This window comes from Blennius ocellaris (genome assembly GCF_963422515.1).
Source record: "Blennius ocellaris genome assembly, chromosome: 2".
In the NCBI taxonomy this organism is placed as follows: Eukaryota; Metazoa; Chordata; class Actinopteri; order Blenniiformes; family Blenniidae; genus Blennius; species Blennius ocellaris.
In genome coordinates this window covers 24,297,367-24,320,179 of record NC_137651.1, presented here as the reverse complement: position 1 = coordinate 24,320,179, position 22,813 = coordinate 24,297,367, and the positions used below count along the sequence as shown (strand labels likewise).

Here is a 22,813-nt window from a genome sequence, read left to right as displayed (position 1 = left end):
AAAGTTTGCTGAGCTGAAGGTGCGTGGATGAATGACAGGAAGCAATCGGTGACACACACCAGTGATCTGCTTTTGGCGCTCGCGGCCCGGCTTCCTCCCCTGCTACCTGTTGGCTCTTTAAAACGCTTCATTCTAACGACGCATTCTGATGAAATGCTTCGCTGGATTCAAACGGTCCGGAGGGCAAAACTCCAGACTTAAAGAACTCAGTTGGCAGTTGTTCGTTTCTTGCAGGTACGACAGCTAGTTAGCGTGAGTGCTATAGAGCTATGGCGTGGTGGTTTTGGGTACGGGGTTACTCGAGTGGAGCTCCGGCTCTTTGTTCCCTCCTGCTTGACTTGAGAGCGGCACAGAGTAATGTCGAGAGCGTGACCATGACAGCTCTGTACATCATGTGCTTGACCTCAGCGAACCCTCTGCGATGTTGAAGATCATTTCCCACCAACAAAGAAGAGTGCCGGCGATCCATCCTCGCACCCGAATGATGAAACCGGTGACGTTCAGGCGGTTCAGAGTGCGTGACTTGTCGGACGCGTTGGGGTCAGTCTGCGGGTGGCGTCGCCCCGATCGACCTCGGCGTTCACTGATGTGAACGTGCAGAGTTTTGGATGACGGCAAAGAGCAGTCCTGTTGAATCAGTGGCTCTCCTGACGAGCGGCGCCGCTCCCCTGAGGTCCTGAGCGAACGTTTGAGCAGCAGCTTTGCTTGGGCAGCACGAGTTCCAGAGGTGCTCTCCTGTGTACTTTATCGTGTCTCACATCTGGTTTTAATGGGGTGGGGGGGGGTATTGATCGCCAGCGGTTGCTGCACAGGGAGATATTTTACACGATGGTCTGAAGTGGTTTGGTGTCATTTTGACCCGTGTCTTATCAATGAAGACTTTAAAAAAAAAAAAAAAAAGAATTCTGACAGTTTCCTGTCGCCTGCAGTGAGATGTGATCCGATCAGGAGACGCTTCCAGTCTGCGGCTCATGAACTGATATGGATTTTAAACATGAACACCCCCCCCCCCCCCCGTGTGGCTAATCTGCTGCTTTAGTGATTCTCTTATGTAATGCCCCCACCTCCGACTACCCCTCTCTTCTTCTTCTTTTTTTTTTTTTTTTTTAAATCTTTTTGCTGCATCCAAATCTAATTTCCCAACAGATTTGTTTGGGAAACGGTATCGCCGAGCAACGTAGTGTCAAGCCGCCGCCCCCTTCTCTGCATTGTTGGGCTGCTGCACGCCAGTCTGTACACCGTGTCCCCACGGCGCCGGCAGACGTGGAGGACAGACGCAGGCAGACCGGTGGGGCACATCCGCTGCTCCACATCCTTTAGATGAGGTCTTTTGTTAACAGACAGGGAAATGTCCCTATCAACCAGGCTGGTTTGCATCTCAGACCCCCCCCCCCATATAGATGTCTTTTTTTTCCTTTCCTGTGCGGCGGGTTCAGGTGCGGCGGTCGATAACGCCACCTGTTCTACAACCAGACGTGGGGTTTCTGTTTCAGTCGGACCGTTCGTGGCCTTGTTCATCCTGAAATGCACCGCAGCCCGTGATTGATGCAGTCCTCTTTAAGGTGGACTTTTTTTTTTTTTTTAAGGTGGAGTATTGGAAAGGTGTGATGGATGCACGGTGCAGGTGCATGCGCGGAGGCGCCGTCGGCTTTGCGTTACTGCAGGGAGACGCCCAAACCGCCTGGAGAAAAGTGACGGGCTTCATCCGCATTCAGCTGTAAAGTTCCCAATCAGAAAGATCGACGCTCGACCGCGTTGGCAGCGCCGCCGTGGCGCTGGGGCCTCACGGTGCAACATTCACCGTCTCTGCAGTTCTTTTTTTTTTTTTTACTATCTTTTCTGCAAGTCTGCTCACTTTCTGTCCTTCTCACCAACAGTCTGCTCACTGAGGCGAGAGAAGCTCACTCATCAATAACCGGAGCTGGTCAGCATGTGCTCGTGTGTGTGTGTGTGTGTGTGCGTGCGTGCGTGTGCGTGTGGCGTGCGTGCGTGTGTGGTGTGTGGGTGCGTGTGTGTGTGTGTGTCTGCCAATATGTCTGAGTTGTGTGCTCTCACTGCAGAGGGGCTCGCCACCCTTTCTATCCCAGTCTGTCGCTGAAACAAGATGGCGTCGCAGCTCCACGCCGGTCCTCCTCGGTTTTTGCTCACCTGTGACTCCGGGAGGCGGCGGTGGCGGTCTTGGACCCTGCTCGTACCTGCGTACCTGCTCTCGTAGTTACACACCCGCCACGTGGCTTGAGTTCGCCAAACCTTTTTCCCGGCGGCGCCGCAACAGTTCGGCCGACTTGAAGAGATTTAGAATCTGGGGCCGATCCAGAGCTTCCATTGTTTCATCCTGTGTTTTCTGCCAAACTGTTTTGTTTGCCCGTATGGGCGGCTTGAAATGTGCTGGTGGGGCGGACGGGTGCATTTTCAGCGTGTGTGTGTGTGTGTGTGTGTGTGTGTGTGTGTGTGTGTGTGTGTCTGTGTCTGTGTGTGTGTCTGTGTGTGTGTGTGTGTGTGTGTGTGTGTGTTGTGTGTGTGTGTGTGTGTGTGTGTGTGTGTGTGTGTGTGTGTGTGTGTGTGTGTGTGTGTGTGTGTGTGTGTGTGTGTGCGCGCGCGTGCTCGGGGGAGCCACATCACGCGAGCAGATTAACCCAACTCCATACGAGCCTCGTTAATCTGAGAGGGACGGATGTCTGGCGGGGTGCCAGCATGTCAAACGACTCATCTCGTCGCCGTCCAATAGAAATGCAGGTACAGCCGAGCGGAGTACGACGGCCGTCAGATTTAAAGGCGGGCTGGAAATCCCCCTGATGAGTCAACATTAACACTTTGCTGCCGTATCAACCAAAAAGTAAAAAAAAAACAAAAAAAAAAACTTCTGTCTGTCCCCCAGTCTTTGTCTCGGCGTCTCGGGTGGCGGAAGACGTGTGTCTGCAGACAGATTAGCAGGTTTTCTGCCACATCACTGGAGTAGTCGACGGCGTTGATGCTGAGATGAAGAGAAACACGCTCACAGAGCTGAAGTACCGAGTCTGAGATCTGCACTGAGATTGTTCTTCCTCCTGTCACTGAACATAGCAGGTTTTTGATGGGGTTTTTTTTAATCCCCGCATTTCTACAGAAGTTCTTTGTCGTCGAGGTGTTCAGGGATCAGTTTGGATCTTTGAAGAGTACAAAGACAATTTAATTAGAGGTAAATAAATTGAAATATATTCGTACATATTTGAGTGTAAAAAATACTGTTTGAATGTTCTGCTCGTTACAAATATCATAAATGTCATAAATTCAGATTTTCCCTTGTCGCCTCCGTCACACACTGCAGCTCCGGTGTGTGAGGCCTGGGAATCGTTCGTCATGTAGCATGTAGCATGTAGCATATAGCATGTAGCATAGCTTAGAGTTGTGTTAGGTGCTTAAGTGCTGAGCAGTTAAACCAATAAGCGCCTCTGCTTGTCCAAATGTTTCTGCTGGATTAAGTTTACTGCGTTTTACTAGCTTATGCTTCCCCTTTCAGCAGAACTTGATTTTACAGTCTGTCTTACTTTTGTCAGTACCTCCAAAACGTCGCTCCTGCTCGCTTACGTCCTTGCTGACGCATGACATCGTTTAGTACTCCCCGGGTTGTTTTGGGTGTCTTCCACGCAGTATCAGAGCCAGTACTGGTATCGGCGCATCCCTAACGATACCAGTCCGATTACTGATGCTTGGCACAAGCGCTGATATGATAACAAGGTAGTTTCTTTCAGATGTTTAAACAGAAGTTGGCGGTCAGTCAGATTCAACAGTGAATGAGCAAAGACAATAACAGTTCGACAACTCTCAGATCATTGTTCCCAAACCTTTTCTCACCATCGGTTCTCAGCTTATCGGGTGCTGCACGAAGCCTTCGCTCTAGTTGTCTCTCCCAGGGTTTTTAAACTTAAGCTAAAAGCATCTTGTGGGTTTTTTTAATGGCGGTTATTGCATCTGAATGATGCATCTCTTGGTTCTCCAATTCCAAGTATACAATTATCGTTCGGGCTAATCCAGTTTAAGTTAAATGGCTTTAAAATGTGGTGTGTGGCTGCATGGCGGCTCTCATTAAACCGAAGGGTCGAATAAATGGAAACCTTTGCACGTGTTGCAGGAAACTTTAATAAAGCACAGTTTACATTTTTTGCTTCAGGTAAGTTTTTTTGTGGAGAGAAAAAAAAGTTCTCGGACAGACATCATCAGATCTGGAACATAAAGACTGGGATTCTGACGTTTTGTCACGTTCTTAAAAAAGGACGAGTATGAATCAGAATCAGCTTTAGTGGACAGGTATGCTTCACACACAAGGAATTTAACTAATGTAGACTGTGCTCTCTTTGTACAAATGTTAACATTAAATATTGACAATAAAAAAAACTAATATAAACAAGTAATTAAAGGCTAATATGTACAAGATAATAGATAACATAGTAAACATGAGGTAGTTAACTTTCACTGTTGACATTATAGAGTAGATGATCATTTAAATCAAATAATATACATATGGGTAGTGTTCATCAGCCTGGGGGAAGAAAGTGTAACCCCACTGAGTGCTAACCTTCAGTGACCTGCCAATACCGATTACCAATGGTTCGAGTATTTATTAAATGTCATGAAGCCCAATTCACTTAAAGAACAACCGATATGAGAAGGCGATCCGTCGCCGCAAATCCACCGTTTTCTACATGACATAGAGCAGAGCCGTACTCCGTACTGCTCCATACATACTGCTCTATATGGAGTGTGAGCCCTGAAATCCTTTAGCATGTAGCATGTAGCATGTAGCGCAGCTCGCACCTGGCTCTACTTTTCGTTTCGATTTTCCATGGAGTTCTTTTGAGACTCCGCCCCCGTGCGAAGTGTGTTCTGCGTTGGACTATTAATTCCTCACACGTGAAGGAAGGAGGAGCCGTGTTGTTCCCTAAATTCATGTTTCTGCAGTTCTGTCAGGCCTGACCTTTAACCTCAGTAGTACGAAGCACGAGGTCTGACCAGGCGTTGGTTTTATCACGTCAGAAAGAGTCCACCTTCCTCTAAAAAATCTCTCACAGGCGCTGCTCTCCGCTCACTGTCTGCGCACCGGATCAGGATCTTCTAAAAAAAAAAAAAGGGGGCGGGTCATTTTCCAAGAGATCTGATTGGCCAGGAGGCGGAGCTTTGATACTCACTGTGATCTCATCCAGAACATAACCTGCTCCGGAGCAGGTCAGCGGTTCGGAGTCAGTTGCCATGGAGATTTAACCCGGTAAGAAGTGAACCAGCGTCGTAGTACAGAAAACAGGTTAATCCCTGAAGTTACCTCCATAAGAGAAAATCCAGATTGGCAGTATTTGCTCCGGCGTTGTATGAACTACGTTTTGCCTCCTCGACATTTTGGCAGAACATGATTTACAGTCTGTTTTGCTTCTTTGTCTTGTTACAAGTACGACACTCCGTCCAGGATCAGATCTGACACCAGATCAGCATCGGTCTATTTCTACTTTCAAACTGTTTTAGCTGACGTTGCCGGCGAAGATTCAATTGTTTTCAACACTTTAGATGGTTTTCTTTGTACCAGTTATTGTGACCTGAGCTTTTTTCATTTTAAGCTTTTCATCTTTTTTTTTTTTTTGCGTCATTTTTAGCTGTTTTAGGTTTATTTAAGCCGTTTTAAGTAGTTTTAGCTGTTTGAGCTCATCTTTTTCAAGTAATATCACATGAGGTGTTATACTTGCTTTGCTTGTTTGTTTGTTTTTTGTTGAGGTTCTTCACCTGTTTTTACTCCTTTCATTTTTTATAAAAAAATTTTTAGAATGTGTTAGGGACATTTTTTAGACCATTTTTCCTGATTTTTACTTTCCAGCAGATTTTAGCTGTTTCACTCCGGTGGTCAGAAAATTGTTTCACAAATGAGCCACTTTGTTGTTTTAACTCTCAGCCTTTTCAGCTGTCTGAACTTTTGAACCATTTTAGACATTTTTACCTTCTTAGCTAAAAGCTCAGAGATGCAGTTACTAAACTCTGACCGAACCGTCGCTGCTAAGCTTTCAGCAGCTTGCAGTTTCCAGTTGTGTCACATAGCTTTCTTTTCTTTTTCTCCAGTTTCTCCTAATTGTGGTTTAGATTTAAAAAAAAAAAAAAAAAAAAAAAAAAAATTAATAATAGTGCAATGAGTTTGGTCCTTTTTTATTGATTCTTCCCAAAATCAAAAATGTTGTACATAAAGGCCTTCTGGTTAATTCTGAAGATGTTTCATCTAAAGTTTAGTTTTTGTTCTTGAAACTGACCATAACTGGTAAATTCCTCATTTCTTCGTCCGACTCTCAAACTCATGATGGAAACAAGAGGTTGAAATAGTTGAAATTGTGACATTTCCGTTTTATGAATAGTATATAGTTACATCCTTTTGAGTTCTAAATACCCTTCCTAGTGTGTCAAACGTTGAAAGAGTAAAGAAATTAAATTGGAATTGGAATTATTCCCAGTAGAAATCTGAAAGGTCTTCATGCAGTTTTTATTGACGCTCGTCAATAAACATATATATATATATATATATAGGTGTGCTGTCGTCTTCACCGGGAGACGTCTTCCAGAGGTGTCTAAATAAAGTCTCCTGCTCACGCTCCTCATGATTGTCAACGCTTTCAGGCTTATTAATAGAAGCTGCTTTTAAATTCACTCTTTGGAGGTATTTTTAAACCTTTATTTAAAAAAAATAACTTCAGTCAGACATTCTTTGACACGTTTCTTCTTCTCTGCACTGCTAGGCTGCGTGCAAACTGAGCTTAGTAGGAATGATGTATTTATGTCTAAGTAAGTAAGAGATGTTTGTTCTTATAGAGTGCGTTATTATATTTGTTTATTTTATATTAGAAATGCAAAGCTGACCACGCCAAGTGATGTTTGTCTCCAAAATGTTTGTGCTATGCTAACATTCTGTGCTATGCTAACATTCACATACGTCTCTCTGTATTGATTTCATTATGTGATGTAAAAAAGTGTATGAGTTGAAGGCACGTGACACTAATATTCGCATGTCGTATTTTTGTGCAGACAAAAATGTCTCAATATGAGGTTTATATAAGTGTATATATTTGAAGTTTTAACATGGGATGCACCGATACCCATAGCAGTATATCGCATGGAGTACTCGTTAAAGATCCTGATTACAACCTGGAGAGTACTATGTGACGTCATCTTTGTGTACTGTATTAGTAGTGGTATCCTGAAGCCTTCAGGATACTACTACTACTAATACAGTACGCACTGCCTTATGTGCACAGTATTAGTAGTAGAATCCTGTATGTAGTAGTATCTTGAAGCCTTTAGGCCCGTTGGAGGCTCTTGTTCTCTTTAATGTATTGCATTTTAGGCTGTATAGAATTTAATAAGCTCTCGTATCAGTACTCAGTATCGGTATCCACAAGTACCTAAGGGTCAGTACTCATACTTACACCTTAAAAAAGTCGTATCGGTGCATGCCTAGTTTTAAACACATAAAATATCTGGTTCAAACGGGACTAAAATGAAGCGTGGAATCAAGAACTTGTTGATTTTTGGAACGTCTCTGCAGAACGACGCTGGTATCTGGAATGCATTGATAATAGGATAATAAGTGAAGTAAAATTTCACCATGAAACAAGTTATCTTTTCAGCAAATATCTCCTTTGTAATAGCCAGCATGCTATATTGTCATTTTTCTTCAGACTGCATGTTCTTCAGGAGGAACCCTCCCACTGCCAGGCTCCGCCCCCCCCCCCCCCCCCCGGACTGTCAGTCCTCGTCCCGCTTCCAGAATAAAATATATCTGGACCTCTGTGCTGATCGATGGCCTATAACTGGATCTATATGAAGACAAGTGATGCTTGTTAATTATATAAATGTACTGTCGTTTTTCTACGAATGTTTTCATGTGTGCCTTTCGAGGGAATAAAGTGTACAGTGCAAATAATGCCAGAATAAAACCTCCTTGAATATTCCTTGTTTGTACTGGTGTTGTGATTCAAACTGGACCATGAAGGCAGATTTCCATCAGGTTTTTGTCATTCTGGTCAAGATGAAATCATTAGTACTTTAAATGTATATTCACCATCTTAAATTATGTGTTGAAACTAATGAAAGTTTAATTTTTCATTATGAAATTAATCGATTTCGACCGTTTTCAAAATGACATTTCATGAACTAAACACCAACTCTCCTTTCCATTTGAATTCAAAGTGACACTCAAACACAAAGAATATGAAGAATTAACCCATTGCGTATTCAAGTATTTAGAAATTAGAATTTTTGAATGCATTTTTAACTTGAAGGGAAAAAAACGGATGATGTTTTATGAAAGTCGATAAATAATTTATTCTGTTTACAGCGCTTCAAGTGAAACACATGGTTTTTGCGTTTTCATTTCAGAAAGGTTTCACGTTTACACGACAAAGTTCTATTCTATTGTATTCTATACCATTCTATTCTATACAATTCTGTTCTATTCTATACTATACTAACTATATTCTATTCTATTCTATTCTATCAAACCCTGTCCTCAGACACACAGCTGTGTTTACATGGACATAAATAACCTGAAGTAAAGTGTGATCAGAGTAAATACCAGGCTAACCAATAGACCCTGATCAATCTGATCAGGTCCACTGAGAAAGAACCAGAGGACTGGTTCCTGTCCACCCGTCTCCTAGACAGAGTCCATGTCCTCACTGGTTCTGGTCCAGCCTCCATAGTTTGGAGTCAGATTCTCCCCACTGGTCACGTCGGTTACGTAACGTCGCCACGTGACGCTTCACCGCTGAGCTGAACTGGAGGATCTCAGGAGAAACTCTGCCCTCAGACACAGAATCATCTCGTCCCGTCCAGATGTGTCCAGATGTGTCCCGGATGTCCAGCTGCTGCTCCGCCGTGGGTCTGATGGTTTTAAGTAGTTCAGTATAGGATTGGTCCAGTCCACCACTCTGATTAGTCCAGGAAGCAAAAGCTCTATATCATCAGATGTGATACTTGAAAAGATGTTGTTCTGCTCCTCATCGAGATCCATGCCCCCCCCCCCCCCCTCCTCCACCACCTCCACCACCACTACGGCCCCCCTCAATCCCCCCATCTCTCCTTCCGTCCTCTCCTGGATGTTAAACACAGCTTTTATTCCAGCCAGTTCTCGCTGTAATGAAACTGTAATGATGCCCATTCACTGCTGCAGGCCCTGCCAGAACAAACCCATTGACCTTGGTAGGGCAAGTCAAGAAGCACCCCCACCATCCCTCCCCCACCCCCCACCGCTCCACAGAGGGCCACCTCAGATAGAGGAGGAGAAGAGAGAAGGAACACCATAGAGCCATATTTCCAGCTCAACCCAAATACCTCCCATCTCTTCATATCTTGTTTCTCATCCGCCGCCCAGCCTCTTCCTCTTCCTCTTCCTCTCCTCTTCCTCTTCCTCGCTCTTTGCCGTTTCACGGGCCTGAACAGACGCAGTGTTTCTCCCCCCCCCCCCCCCCACCGCTGTGCAGCACTTCAGTCAGGGAGCAATTTTATTTCCACACGACTCCTCAGGTTTTTCATTAGTGACTTTTTATATTTTTACAGTCACACATAAAGATCCAAGCTAAATTTGTGACATTTATTAAAAACAACAAGTAATAATGATAATTAAAAAAAAAAACCAAAGCATTCTATTTGCTTTGCTACGCGCTCTGTGTGTCCGTTGGTATGACTCGTTTTATATACTGTACATGGCGCCAACTATTTCGTTTTGTCAGAAGGTTTATATGATTATTGTTGAATCAGAAGTCAAGTTTCCTACATGTTTAACTCAGGTATTTGATCACGCTTTCTCGCCAGGTGCAGGTGGTTCATTTGTGTATAAAGTACGAATCAACCAGTTCTCATGTCAGTATTCGATATTGGCAAGAAACTAAAAGTTAGTACTCGTGCTTGTCCTTGAATAAAGTGTTGTAAAGCGGCGAATTGAACAATAATGGCCACATGCTGTTCAAACATCTTCACTCTGGTGTCAGAAACATTTGCCGTTGTGCCGTCCTGGTTTTTACCACTGGAATTATACGGTTCCAGATAAGAGAGGGGTTGATACAGTGCCTCTATACTTTAATGTCATCAATCAATCTTAATTTTTCATCCCTGAGGACCATTAGTTTCCTTTGTCTCCTCACTTATATGAAACCAGAGCTCCAAGATGAAACTCCTGCCTTCTTTGTACCGGCATGTTACATCAACATGCGTTTCTTATTTTTCTTATAATTCACTTCATTTTAAATGACTTCATCTTTTTTCATTCACATTGCTTCTTTCTACTTACTGGAGCAGTTACGTATATATCTGTAAAGGGAATTGGAATAAAAGTGTGCTTCCATTACATCCCAGAATATGTTTAATCATTAAGTGGCTTGTTTCATATTGGTAGTCTGAACCCACATCACGGTGCAACTGGCTCACATTAAAAGGTTGGGAGCTGACGCTCCTTCACCGAGGCTTTCAGAGAATATGTGTGTGTGTGTGTGTGTGTGTGTGTGTGTGTGTGTGTGTGTGTGTGTGTGTGTGTGTGTGTGTGTGTGTGTGTGTGTGTGTGTGTGTGTGTGTGTGTGTGAAACGCAGGAGGGCAAAACACAAACAAGTACACGAATAAATGTTGTCGAGGGACAAACATTTCTTATATTGAAATGCGAAACTGTGATCATGTTTATAAATTAAAACCTGAAACGTTCATCCCACTGTGTTGATCCTTTCGTAACATCAGATCAATATCCATCACGAAAACAAACAAACAAAAACAACCTACAACTTCATTACAACTGTTTTTCTTCAACTTCAAAACTGTTTTAAACTGCATTTCTTGTGCTGGTTGAGTCACACACAGCTGGATTATTGTTGTGTATATGTGCTAAACAAAAACAACAACAACAGAAACCTTTAAGAAAGGGACACTAATGCTAATGAAAACATGTTAATGCTAATGTCGTTCATGTCAGCTTCGTGTCAGCTTCAAGAGGACTGTGTTAGTTTGGCATTAATGATGACAATAATCCACAAGTAAACAGGAATTTAGTGATAAAGTAAAGGTCACGATAACAGCTTTGGCTTCATGCTAATGCTAACAAGGAGCAGGACAGAAAAAGATGGCGGCTCTCAAACGGTTCTGGCTAATTCTAAATCAAACAACAAGCTCATGAAACGTACATTTTAATTTGGATTAGAAGAGAGTTCCAGACTGGTAATCCAGTTGATTAGCACAAGCATCATGCATTTGGGATGAATTTAGAAATAAAAGCGGACGTAACAGGAACAGGAAATAAGGACTTTAGTAGCTTGAGATCGTCAAACAGCAGAACAAAGAAAAGCGTAGCTGGCGGGTGATGATGTCACGTGATCTGAGGAGAGAAGGCGATTGGCCGGCTCCTCCTCAGTTGGTTTGACTCCACAGATTGCTCTCTGCTCCCGAAGGTAAAGCAGGAGGCCTGACCTCCCTCCCTCCCTCTCTCCCTCCCTCCCTCGCTCTCTCCTTCTCTCTCTCTGAAGTCACATCCCTCCATAACAAATGACGGTTGAGGATAATAGCCTGCTGTTGCCATCGAAACCAGCAAGATCTTTGCGCTCCTCTGCTCTCTCTTTCTCTCTCTCTGCCTCACTCTCTCGCTTTCACTACCCCCCCCACTCCACTCTATTACCTCCCTCCCATCACTCCCCTTTTTCCCCCCACATCTCCTCCGTGATTCTTTTTTTCACACACACACCGCCTTTCCCCATTAATTTTTTTTTAATCTCTCTCTCTCTCTCTCTCGCTCTCCCTCGTTCTCTCTCGCCGCCTTTTCCCTCCCCACCGTTCGAGGAGATGTACCACCACCCCCCCCCCCCCCCCCCCACCGCCATCCACCCCAACGCCACCACCGCCGCTTCTCCTTAAAGCCTAATCTTTGCTGGCTGAGCTGCAGAGTGCTGCACACGCAGAAAGCAGGGTCACGTTGAGTTTACGCTCCGGTTTGCGTGTCGTCGGCCGCCGCCGCCGCCATAACCAAGGAACCAAGTGGAATGAAATACAAGTGATTATGTGACAATGGAGGACACACACACACACACACACACACACACACACACACACACACACACACACACACACACACACACACACACACACACACACACACACACACACACACACACACACACACCATCCTCCAGCCTGACGGGGTCCATGCATGTCACTTTTAAGTTTCGGGGGGGAACTTGGCGTGTTCTCTCTCGCAGCACATAATGTATCATCAAAGCCGGGATTAAAAGTTTTCTCTCTCTCTCTCTCTCTCTCTCTCTCTTTTTTTTTTTTTTTTCGTGAAGCAGCAGCTTTGGCTGCGGGAAGATTTAAGCTTATTAGCTTAAAGAGCAAGGGGAAGGGAGTTTTCAACTGATGTATGGCGGACTTCAAAGATGGTTTAATCTGTCAGTACACATGCCCTGTACAGGCTATTTATACTGGGGGAGCCATGTTTCTTCCAAATGACTTCCTCCTGCTCCTCGCTGCAGCGGCTCTTCTGTTTGTCACCGTGTCTAGACAGCTGAGGTGGCTCTTCCTGTGCGTTAACACCATCCACCCCCCCCCCCCCCCCCCCCCCCCCCCCCTCGGCAGAGAGAGATTTCTCTGAGCTCCGGCGAATTGATGAAAGGACAACGCGTTTGATGTATGCCGTTGTTTTGCAAGACGCTCCGCGTCGGTTTCCAGCTGGTTGCGTAACCCGGCACAGGTTTCTGGTGGTGCTGGTAGAAGTTCAAAGACAAGAGGCGGGCGCCGCTGCACTCCAGTAAACCGGTTTATTATGCAAATACTTGATTTGTATGTTTCTGTTTGACACACACACCTTCGGGGTTTTGTTGCGTAAGATGCCACCCGAGTTAACGAAAGGCAATCATGAGGATGGGCACGGTTCACAAAAGCAGATATCAATGTGATTGATTGCCGTCATTATGGATTAGAAGTGCACTTAGAGTCAATCCCTGATAATACGTCACCATGATTCATCTTTGCTGAGCAACAGGCCTTTAATGATCACTTTTTATCATAGATTACAGAGTCTTACTCTGGATTAACGTGAGGATTTGAGCACGGAGGTGATTTCAGAGTTCGGGGCTTTTCAGAAGTCCGTCAGTGCGTTTTTTTGTTTTTTGTTTTTTTTTCTGCAAACTAAAGTGTCACAGTCTGAAGAGTCTTCACAACTTTTCTTTCACACTCCTGATCCCCTTTCCACCGGTCCTTACTTTGAGGAAATCGTAAATGTGTGTTTCCATTCTGTGGAGGTGGAGACTCTCTGTTGTTGAAGCAAAGAAGGAAAGAAAAGGAGAGGACAGACACACAGATGGATTGTTGACAGGGATTCAAACCCTGGTTTGGGTAGTGGGTATAATGATAAATAACAAACTCACATGAGCGACATACTGCAGCTAAACAAATTAAAAAGGTCCTCCTGCAGACCCAAACTGAAAACAAAATGGGAAACATCTTCCTCACATCAGGGAATCGCGCTCCTTTTGCGTCTTAAAATAATAAAAACCTGCTTTACCACCATGAAACAGGAAAAACAAGAGGCAGATTCCACTTTATCTTCCCGCTCCAACAAGGCTCTTTACTGTTCAAAGTTGCTTTGCATCATTTATGGTTTCATCTGTGAAACTAAACTTTGGATCTCCAGCTCTCACCACATTGGGTCGGAATTATTATTATTTTATAGAACCTCCACAGCGGAAATGAACACCGTTCTTCTGGTTGTTCTTTTTTTTTTTTGAGTGAGTGTATCTCGTCCTTTTTCGGGGGCTGCTCGTGCCAACTGTGATGCCACGAGAGTGCGCAGGAAATGGCGACACCGACGTACAGACGTGTTATGTGAATTTCAAAAATAAAGGCGTATCTTTAAAGACTTTAAAGGCATTTTCAGAATGTTTTCAACCCAGCTGCACAGCAAACGTTACACATCTTACTGTAAATATCGGCGATCACGAGTATTGGGGATCTTATGTCCCCTCCTTTCTGTCGATGAGGCTCTCCAGAGCTGTATGTCACTTTAAAACCTCATTTTTATACTTTTCATGGTGAATTTCAGTTATTTGCTGATGACAAGACAACAAAAGAACCTCACAACTGCACTGTGCAATGAACTTTAGTGAGCACTTCTGTTCTCAGTGATGTAACTTTCGAATGTCCTTACATAATAGCGTCATCTCTGCACAGCTCATGTCTCATAATCTAATGAGCAGATTGCCTTGAGATTCTCTGAGGGCCCCATTGATTTGAATGACCCCATGTCCTCTCAGTGTCCTGCTCCTGGAGTGAGTCAAGTACTGTTCATCTGGCAAATTAGAATGAAAAGCATAAATGATGACAGTTTGAGGTGTGTCAATGATGAGTCTTTTTTTTTTTTTTTTTATAGAGAAATGTCTGACCATTGAAACGCACTATAGAGCATCTGCCTTTCTATGACATGATATCATCAAGTTTTAACGCACAGCGTGTGATCCACTGCTAAAGATTTGATTAATCTTAGTTTGACCACCTGGAAGAAAACTCAACGTCTTTTTCCATATTTCTGAGTCTTCTTGAGTGTATTCTTGAACAGGTGCTGCTGCGAGCATGAATTTTTTTCAGCATGGGGTGCATTAATCTGATTTCATGCATCTGTGTGTGTGTGTGTGTGTGTGTGTGTGTGTGTGTGTGTGTGTGTGTGTGTGTGTGTGTGTGTGTGTGTGTGTGTGTGTGTGTGTGTGTGTGTGTGTGTGTGTGTGTGTGTGTCACGTGTCTCACTGCTCTGAAAATGGAATCACGTCTTATCTAGCGTCTCACACTGAATACAAACATGAGCAGCTAATTAAACAGTACGTGAAAGAATCAGGCCGGTAACCGAACGACCCACCGAGCTCCAACGGGACGATATTGACGACGTTCCAAGTATGACAAAAAACCCAGCTGATCGAGATCACTGCTCCCCTGAGCGGGGATCCTTTCATGAAGAGCTTCTGAAGCTTTGTTTTTTTGTGTGCTTTCTTGTTTTGTTCAGAGATTTAAAAAAAAAAAAAGTTGACTGCATTTTGTAGACAGTATATGTGAGCAATAAAGACAACAGAGACTCATAAAATGAAGCAGGTAAGGCAGGTTTACACCATGTTCCCGTTTGCCCGAAACGTAGTGCGCCATGGGATTTTGGGGAATTGTGAGGAAGGTCTGGCAGGTTGTTGACGTTCTGTCAAGGCTTTCTACAATGAAATGTGGACGTTTGAAGCATGTTTCTGCTCCAAAGGGCCACCAGAAGTGAAGGTACTCATTGTATCCTGAGACTTTTGCTGGGTGCGTACAAACCTCTGGAGTTCTTTTTCGGTGGCATAGCTTCCGCCTCCAAGTTCTATTACGGCCAATCACATGCCGCGTTGTGTTGTGATGTTCATCCCGTTTTGCTACAGGCTACTGAGGTTCTCCTCCGCACCGCGGCCACCGGGGCAAAGTTTATGAAAGATTAAAAATCTGGCATGGCGCCTACAGCAACCATGACTGGTTACGTTTGCACATCCCGTCCCCCTGCGTTGTCTCATGCACATCACATTTTGTCCACGGTGTCCTGAAATGAGGCTGCCGGGGACATTGTGTGAACGTACCCTTACAACATTGCAATTCATTGGCAGTCCGATGAGGACTTGCCCAGAGACCTTTCATCACAGCCTTCAGGATACTGCAACAGGTGGTGAACGACCTCAGACGCCTCCAGACGGTTGAGATGGAGGAGATGTTTATCACTTTGAGCTGCAGGCATATGAGGTACCGCCGCCTCCTCGCTGGGCCGCCAACTTGCCACATGGTTTTAAAAGAGCCCATGCAGTTTTCCTGTAAGGAAGTGTATGGACTACGTTTTGTCTCTGAAACATCACAGAAATATGACGTGTCTAATGTCGAGATTCTTGAAAAGCATTAACACCTTAAAACATGTGATTCTCCTACTTTTGTCATCCAACGTCCCCCCACTATGGTTCTCCAACTGTCCCTGAGGCCGTCCACCATTTGGGATTATATTGTATTAATATGGCGGGGTCAGTGATGAGAAAAATATCTGCAGGAATCAGTTTAAAAGCATTAAAGATGCGTATCACTTCCGAGATACTTAGATCTGTGTGACCTTTAAGCCGAGAGCTTGGTAACTTATGGTAATTCATCATAATGACAGAACTGCCTGCAAGCCATTAGTCAAGGTTCCACTGACAGGATATGAATGGATGTTCGCCGTCGCAGCGAAGAGGTTGGATCACTGATATTTGCACACTGGATGCTAAGAAGGGTCACCTGTACTCTCTAGTCAAGTCCCCACTGCAAAGGCAGACATGCTGCAGGAATGGTGGGCGGAGCTTAAAGTGGAGAAATGTAGAGAAACGTAGGCAGCAATGGAATGTTCCAGACCACTGGACAGAATCGTCGAGGAGAACTTGTTCTTGACATTGTGGTCAAAGAATGCAGCAGATTGTTGGGCGGTGAAGACCTCTGATATTTTCAAAGAAAAAGTAAAAATACAAATTGTATATTTTTTTAATATATTGAAAAGCCTAAACACCTGTTCACACATTAGGTTTGGCTTGGGAAACAACGGACACTGCCACTGAAGAGCCTGAAACCAGAGACAAACATGAACAATGACAAAAAAACAAACACAACTGAATGTAGGAAGCAGACAGTTTTAATCTGAGGATTTAGCATTTTCATGGAGAGATAAACTGATCTGACCACCAGGTGTAGTGAAGGTCGAAGCTTTTCACTCAACAGGGACTCACTGGTACCACAGGAGGTCCAGATGTACGATCTAGAATGTTCCCGGCGACTTACAGTTTATTATACCTTCACAAATCATCTGGTCTCTGTTCTGGTCCTGTTTGATATCAGTGCTGCATCGATACTAGTGATCAGAACACTGATACTAGTGATCAGAACATCGATACTGGTGATCAGAACATCGATACTAGTGATCAGAACATTGATACTAGTGTTCAGAACATCGATACTAGTGATCAGAACATTGATACTAGTGATCAGGACATTGATACTAGTGATCAGAACATCGATACTAGTGATCAGGACATTGATACTAGTCATCAGAACATCGACACTAGTGATAAGGACATTGATACTAGTCATCAGAACATCGATACTAGTGATCAGGACATCGATACTAGTGATCAGGACATTGATACTAGTGATCAGAACATCCTACTACAGGGACTAGACTACATCATCGTCACTAAACTGGTTTCAGTTTAAAATCCATCTTTTAACTTGTAAAAGCTCTAAACCGGGGTTCATCATATCCTGAATCTATTACCCAAAAGAACTCTTGGTTCTCAGAGTGTTGCTTACTGGAGGTTCTTAGGTTTTCTAAAAGAACAATGGAGGCGGAGCTTTCAGCTCTCAGTGTCCTCTCATGCGGAACCAGATCCCAGGTTCAGTTCAGGAAGCTTTGAGATTTGGCTTCCAGGGCGCTTCAGGACTTCAGGCTTGCAAACATGTACATTTCTCGCTAAAATGCATGGACTGGACAAGTCGTGACACAAAGCAGATTCTTCCTTATCGACATTCACTACATGTGGAAAAAAAAAACCCGGGTATTTTCTTAAAGCCAATAAAGTGCAGCGTTACTATGTTTTGTTTTGTTTCATGTTTCTGTCATAGTCACGTTTGATTCGTGGCTTCCTGATGCTCGCTAGTATCTGATGTGCAGCATGTCTCATATTCCAAATGGAACCTGCTCGGACACGAATCACAGGATGGGATTTATGTTGGGTTAATAGCGCCACATTAAAACAAACATCAGGACCAACACAGGTGTTCAGTACACGTTCCAGAAGAACGTTTGATCTCAGACCTTCAAAGTGAATCAATTCTGCAGACTCACATTGTGACCGACTCGTACATTAAAGATCGCGGCGCTGAACTGAAGAGAGGAGGAGCCAAACGATCCCCGTGAAAAGATCCTGAGAAACTCGGAACGAGTCTGACGGCGATGACCACTGGAAAATGTTTGTGTTGTGAACATTGCTGGCTTAAAATTGACACTCACTGTGCAGAATTAGAGCCGAACTTGAGCACGCAAATCCACCACCATGTTTATCTTGTGTTTTCTGTAAAGACTTTCAATTATACAGCGATAAAGCTGATCCATGCAGCTCATTGCCCTCACAGGTCAGCAATTGGATTTTGTAATTCTAAAGCTGTGGAACCCTGGATAAAGAGTATGCGACAAAAGCAAGAAATCTCAGTTTCCCCACAGAGAAAATGTGATTTTACCGGCATACATTAAAGAAGAAAAGTATTGTGGAATATTGAGTTGCTACTATGCAAATTTTAACAGGGCAAACTTTGAGGGGTCCCAGTCGGGCCTGCACAAAATGAATTTAGCAAATTAAGATCTTCAATCTTGGTAATACTAAAACCTCCAAAAACCTCAAACCGTGAGAACTGTTGACAAATCAATACATAAACAATTAGACACAAAAATACTTAATCACTTAAACTATATACAAACTGCACCAAAGCATAAATGTCTTATTACCATACCTGTGAAATATCATTTTACTGTATCTTGTGCTATCCTCATACTTAAATAAATCGGTTTACGGAGTAAAAAGTTGGCTGTGAAACTATATACTATATTTACCCTTAAAGCTACCTTTTACACGATGTTCACCGGTAAAGTGGTGCCTCCACAGAGGGCGTGGTTAACTTTAGCTTATTTCCACTTCGATTTCTGCACTCGTGGTTGGAATTGCGGCGTGGAAAGTATGTGTGGAAGCAGCTCTGCTGAGGAGTGTGAATCCTGGCGCCGCCCAAACGGAACATGAATGCCCAGTTTTAATGATGTCCAACAGCCTCCAAGTTCAACACGTCCCATTTCTACTCCAAAATGCTCCTCTTGGCCCCGGGGTTTTTTTTTTTTCTTTACAGAAGCAGACACCTGAATTTTCATAAAAATTGTCCTTCTTGTTGAGAATGTCGTCATTTTCTGTAGTCAAGTGTTAGGTTTTGTGAAATTATTCCACCGCAATTGTTCCACGACAGAGAAAATCGTTTCAATTTAAAGGTTATTATGGCACAATTTTTACCCAGACAAAATGAAGTGGGCGTGTTGGTACAACAGATTCCACGTAAAACACTGAGCATTACTGTAGAATGCTGGAAAGGAGTGGCGAGCGCAGGCTGGGAAGGCTGTGTGTGGCGATTGGCCTTCTTTGATCTCACACTCTCCCTCGACCCATTTCAAAAGAATCCCAGAAGATGAAAAGTGTGTGTGCTGGAGAGGAAGAGGGAAGGGGGAGGAAGAAGAGGAGAGGAGAGGAAGGGGGTGCGGACCAGCGAAGTGTGAAGAGTGTGCAACTTTCTCCCACATCGTTCCCTCTCTCGCTCTGAGAATCTATTATATGTGTGGAAAGTGGAAGAAGGAGCAGACGTTTGCATCTCTCTCTCTCTCTCTCTCTCTCTCTCTCTCTCTCTCTCTCTCTCTCTCTCTCTCTCTCTCTCTCTCTCTCTCTCTCTCTCTCTCTCTCTTTCTCTCAGTTTCTTCATATAGGAAGCCGGTTCCCACAGGCTGAACAATACATTAGCCAAGCGCAGCAGCATTGTCTGGCAGCGGGGAGGAGGATTTGGTGCGACAGAAATTATACCGCAATACATTAACTGTTTGGGGCTGCAGGGGACACAGCTGTACTATGGGACAGTCCTATAGGACAGACCTAATGGACACTCTTATAGGACAGACCCAAGCACGATGCCTACAAAGCCCCTACTAACACGTTCAAGCTGAGTAGCAGCTTTAAATCCCACAGTAGTTTAGATGCAATGTCATCTATTGTGTATTTTTAAAGGTAAACTCACGAAGAAGGCGAGTGGGAATTTGTTTATTCCAACGAGGCTCAGACAAAGTAGATAATGTATGTTTGGAGAAAGACTATTGGTAAAAGAATGTTGTTGAAAACCAAAATGAAATGGCGGAATAGTCCATTTCAACACCGTAAAACAATCCAAAATGGGGCCAAGAAAGATGATCCCAATGCAGCTCTCCACAATAGGAATATATTTTGGAAAACCATTGTTATATGAAAAAGAGGTATATTAGATTACACAGCAATCGGACACAGGGAGGGGAAGTCAGGGATTTTAATATTGTGTTATAAATGCATACGTGATTATAACGTTGTGTATATTTTGCAGTGCCACGGGCTCACAGAGTGTAGAGTAGTGCCTGAGAGGGTGTATGACCTCCTTCTACAGCCACACGAAAAAAACCAAAAAACAAACAGTAATTCTACATGAGCAAGCAAAGGAGACAGTGGAAAGAAAAAAACCCAGCATCTTAACAAGAAGAAACCTGCAGAACCAGACTCAGGTGGAGGCTCTGTGTTGTTCTGGTTGGAGTTTAGAAGGAGAGACCAGAAGAGGACAGACGGACAGACAGTGGACATAAATCTACCTGCAGCAGACGTTGCTAACGTCACGTAAAACTCACCGGGTTGTTTCACTAGAACGGAGATTTCCGGCGACACAAGTTGTAGCTTGTCCGTCCACCTGCACTTTAATCTGTTCTGTTCAGGTCACCACAGTATTTTGAATTTTGAGATTCTTGCAGCACACAAGGTGACTTCAGCCATCTGTCTGTCCTCCACTTTCACTGCACTGCTGAAGGGTCCGTCCACACCAGGAACCCAGTTCACCTAAACCAGCAGTTTCTGGCCTGTCGTTCACATGAGCTGGTTCAAGAATCGTGAAAACAGGTTGTTTTTTTAACACGGGTCTCAGAGTGGGGAAATGGTAAAACCCCGGCTCGTGCCCGTCCAACACCCCAGGGGTGTGGACAGCAAAGACGATCATCTGTGGAAAAAAGATGAGGTAATCACCCCCCCTCTCCCTCCCACTGCGATCTGTGATGTCATCAAATAACCACAACCAAGCTTCAGAAGCTACTGACGCTAGCAGCAGGAGGAGCAGGGCCTTAGACCTATAGAACCAGAGTGATATACAGGTTTATGAGCAGGAATCTACTGCGAAATTTCTGTGCTCTGTCTTCTTCTGCGTTTTTGGTGTGTTTGGTGAGTCACCGCGCCCCTAAAGGCCTGGCATGTGTACTACATGTCCTGAAGCCTCGTGTTGAGCCGAGTTCATAGTGACGTGAGGACAGAATTTTTTAGGAGAAGGCTGGGGAACAAAAAGAGCCGCTTTTTTTATCGTCGTGTGGATGTACCCTAAAAGTCTTTAAGTTTTATTAGAGATTCTGCAGGAAGAACAACCGCACTGCGCTGCTGCTTTATTAGAGAGTTTTCTGTGAAAGCTCCACCGGGTGCTTTGTATCTTCTTCGAACATTTCTTCCTGTGCACCTGCTTCTCGGCAGCGGGTTTCGCGGACGAAAAAACTGGAGGCAATTGTCTCGTACGTGTCGACATGCTTCAGACAATAACGGCGATTGTGTTGAAATCACTGTGGGCTGGAGCACAACGTGAGCCGCGACCAAGGAGCAGCTGGCGGCTGCAGGCCGAGGGGTTGAAGAGGACATGTTGGTGCGTTCGAGAGCAGCTATATGATCCTCTGTAGCGCACACTGAAAGCGTCTTACAAAGACCTTTGTGGGGAAATGCAATTTTCAGCTCTCTCTCTCTCTCTCTCTCTCTCTCTCTCTCTCTCTCTCTCTCTCTCTCTCTCTCTCCTACTTTCACACTCTGGCTCACAACAGCCAGATCAGAGGCGAGGCAGGGCCGGCCTGTAATAAGCCAGCAGCTGATACATATAGAGGAACAGTGGAGGAGGAAATTACAGATCCTATCAGCCAAGTTCAAGAGCATGCTTTTTTTTTTTTTTCCTCCCTCTCACCCCCCCCCCCCCCTCCACCCCCCTCCCCCCTTTCCTCCTTCCTGTGATTCTCTTTCTCTGCTCTTTCTTCTTCTACGGGCGGCTGCACAAGCAGCAGTCAGCAAGGTATGCAACTCTCCATTCATAGCGGCCAGCAGGGGGTCCCTCACTCCCTGTATGAGGGGTTCAATCCCCCCCCCCCCCCCCCCCCCCCCCCCCCGCACCCCCCCCGTTTGAATGAACCTCCCTGTGCCTCCAACACTGTGGCTACCATTTCTTCATCCTTACACCTTTGCTCATGAAAGTAGTCGGGTTTGATTGTTTTTTTCCCTCAGACTCAGGACCCCATAAACATGGCAGCCATTTCAAGTAAAAAAAAAAAAAAAATTAAAGCTTTCATTGTCTCAGGTGTCTGATAACATGACAACGGTGCTCGGAGGCACTGAAAACGATTTTTTGAGAACAGCTCCCCACTACAGGTAAAAATGCCCCAGCTCCGTCAGCGTGTAGACCAGGGATCTGCAACCTGCAGCTCTGAAGCCACATGTGGCTCTTCAGCTCCTCTGTCGCGGCTCCCTGAAGCTTTCAGAGTGTGTAATGGAAATAAATATAATTTTGATCAAATTCTCTTTTGTTTGCATTCCATGCAGATTTTCAAAAATGGACAAAATCTGCAGGATTAGAACAGATAAATTGGGTAAAACAGCAAAGTCAGCCATATTGTTGAAATGACAAATGGAAGGGAAAAAAGGGGTGGGGGGTGGGGGGGGAGAATAAAGGGTCAGCCATGCATCATGGGACATGAAACACACACTTAAATCAACATTTACCTGTAGTTTGGAGCCAAACATGAAGCTCACACAACACCTTACCTTCTCACTCAGGTTTCCTTTTGTTCTGGAAATTTCATCTGAAGCGACGAAATCTGATGAGTCCACTCTCTGCCCGTGTTTGGCCTTTGTCTTCTGTGGTAAACCA

General features: G+C 44.4%; 1 long non-coding RNA gene across 1 annotated transcript in view; it reads left to right on the top strand.

The window, feature by feature from the left end:
• LOC308136234 overlaps positions 1-7,935 on the top strand; it is a 40,890-nt gene extending 32,955 nt beyond the window's left edge. Inside the window, exon 3 of the long non-coding RNA XR_013936824.1 lies at positions 7,683-7,935. This is a non-coding gene — a long non-coding RNA (uncharacterized lncRNA). The remainder of the gene's footprint in view (positions 1-7,682) is intronic.
• The last annotated feature ends 14,878 nt before the right edge of the window (positions 7,936-22,813 follow it).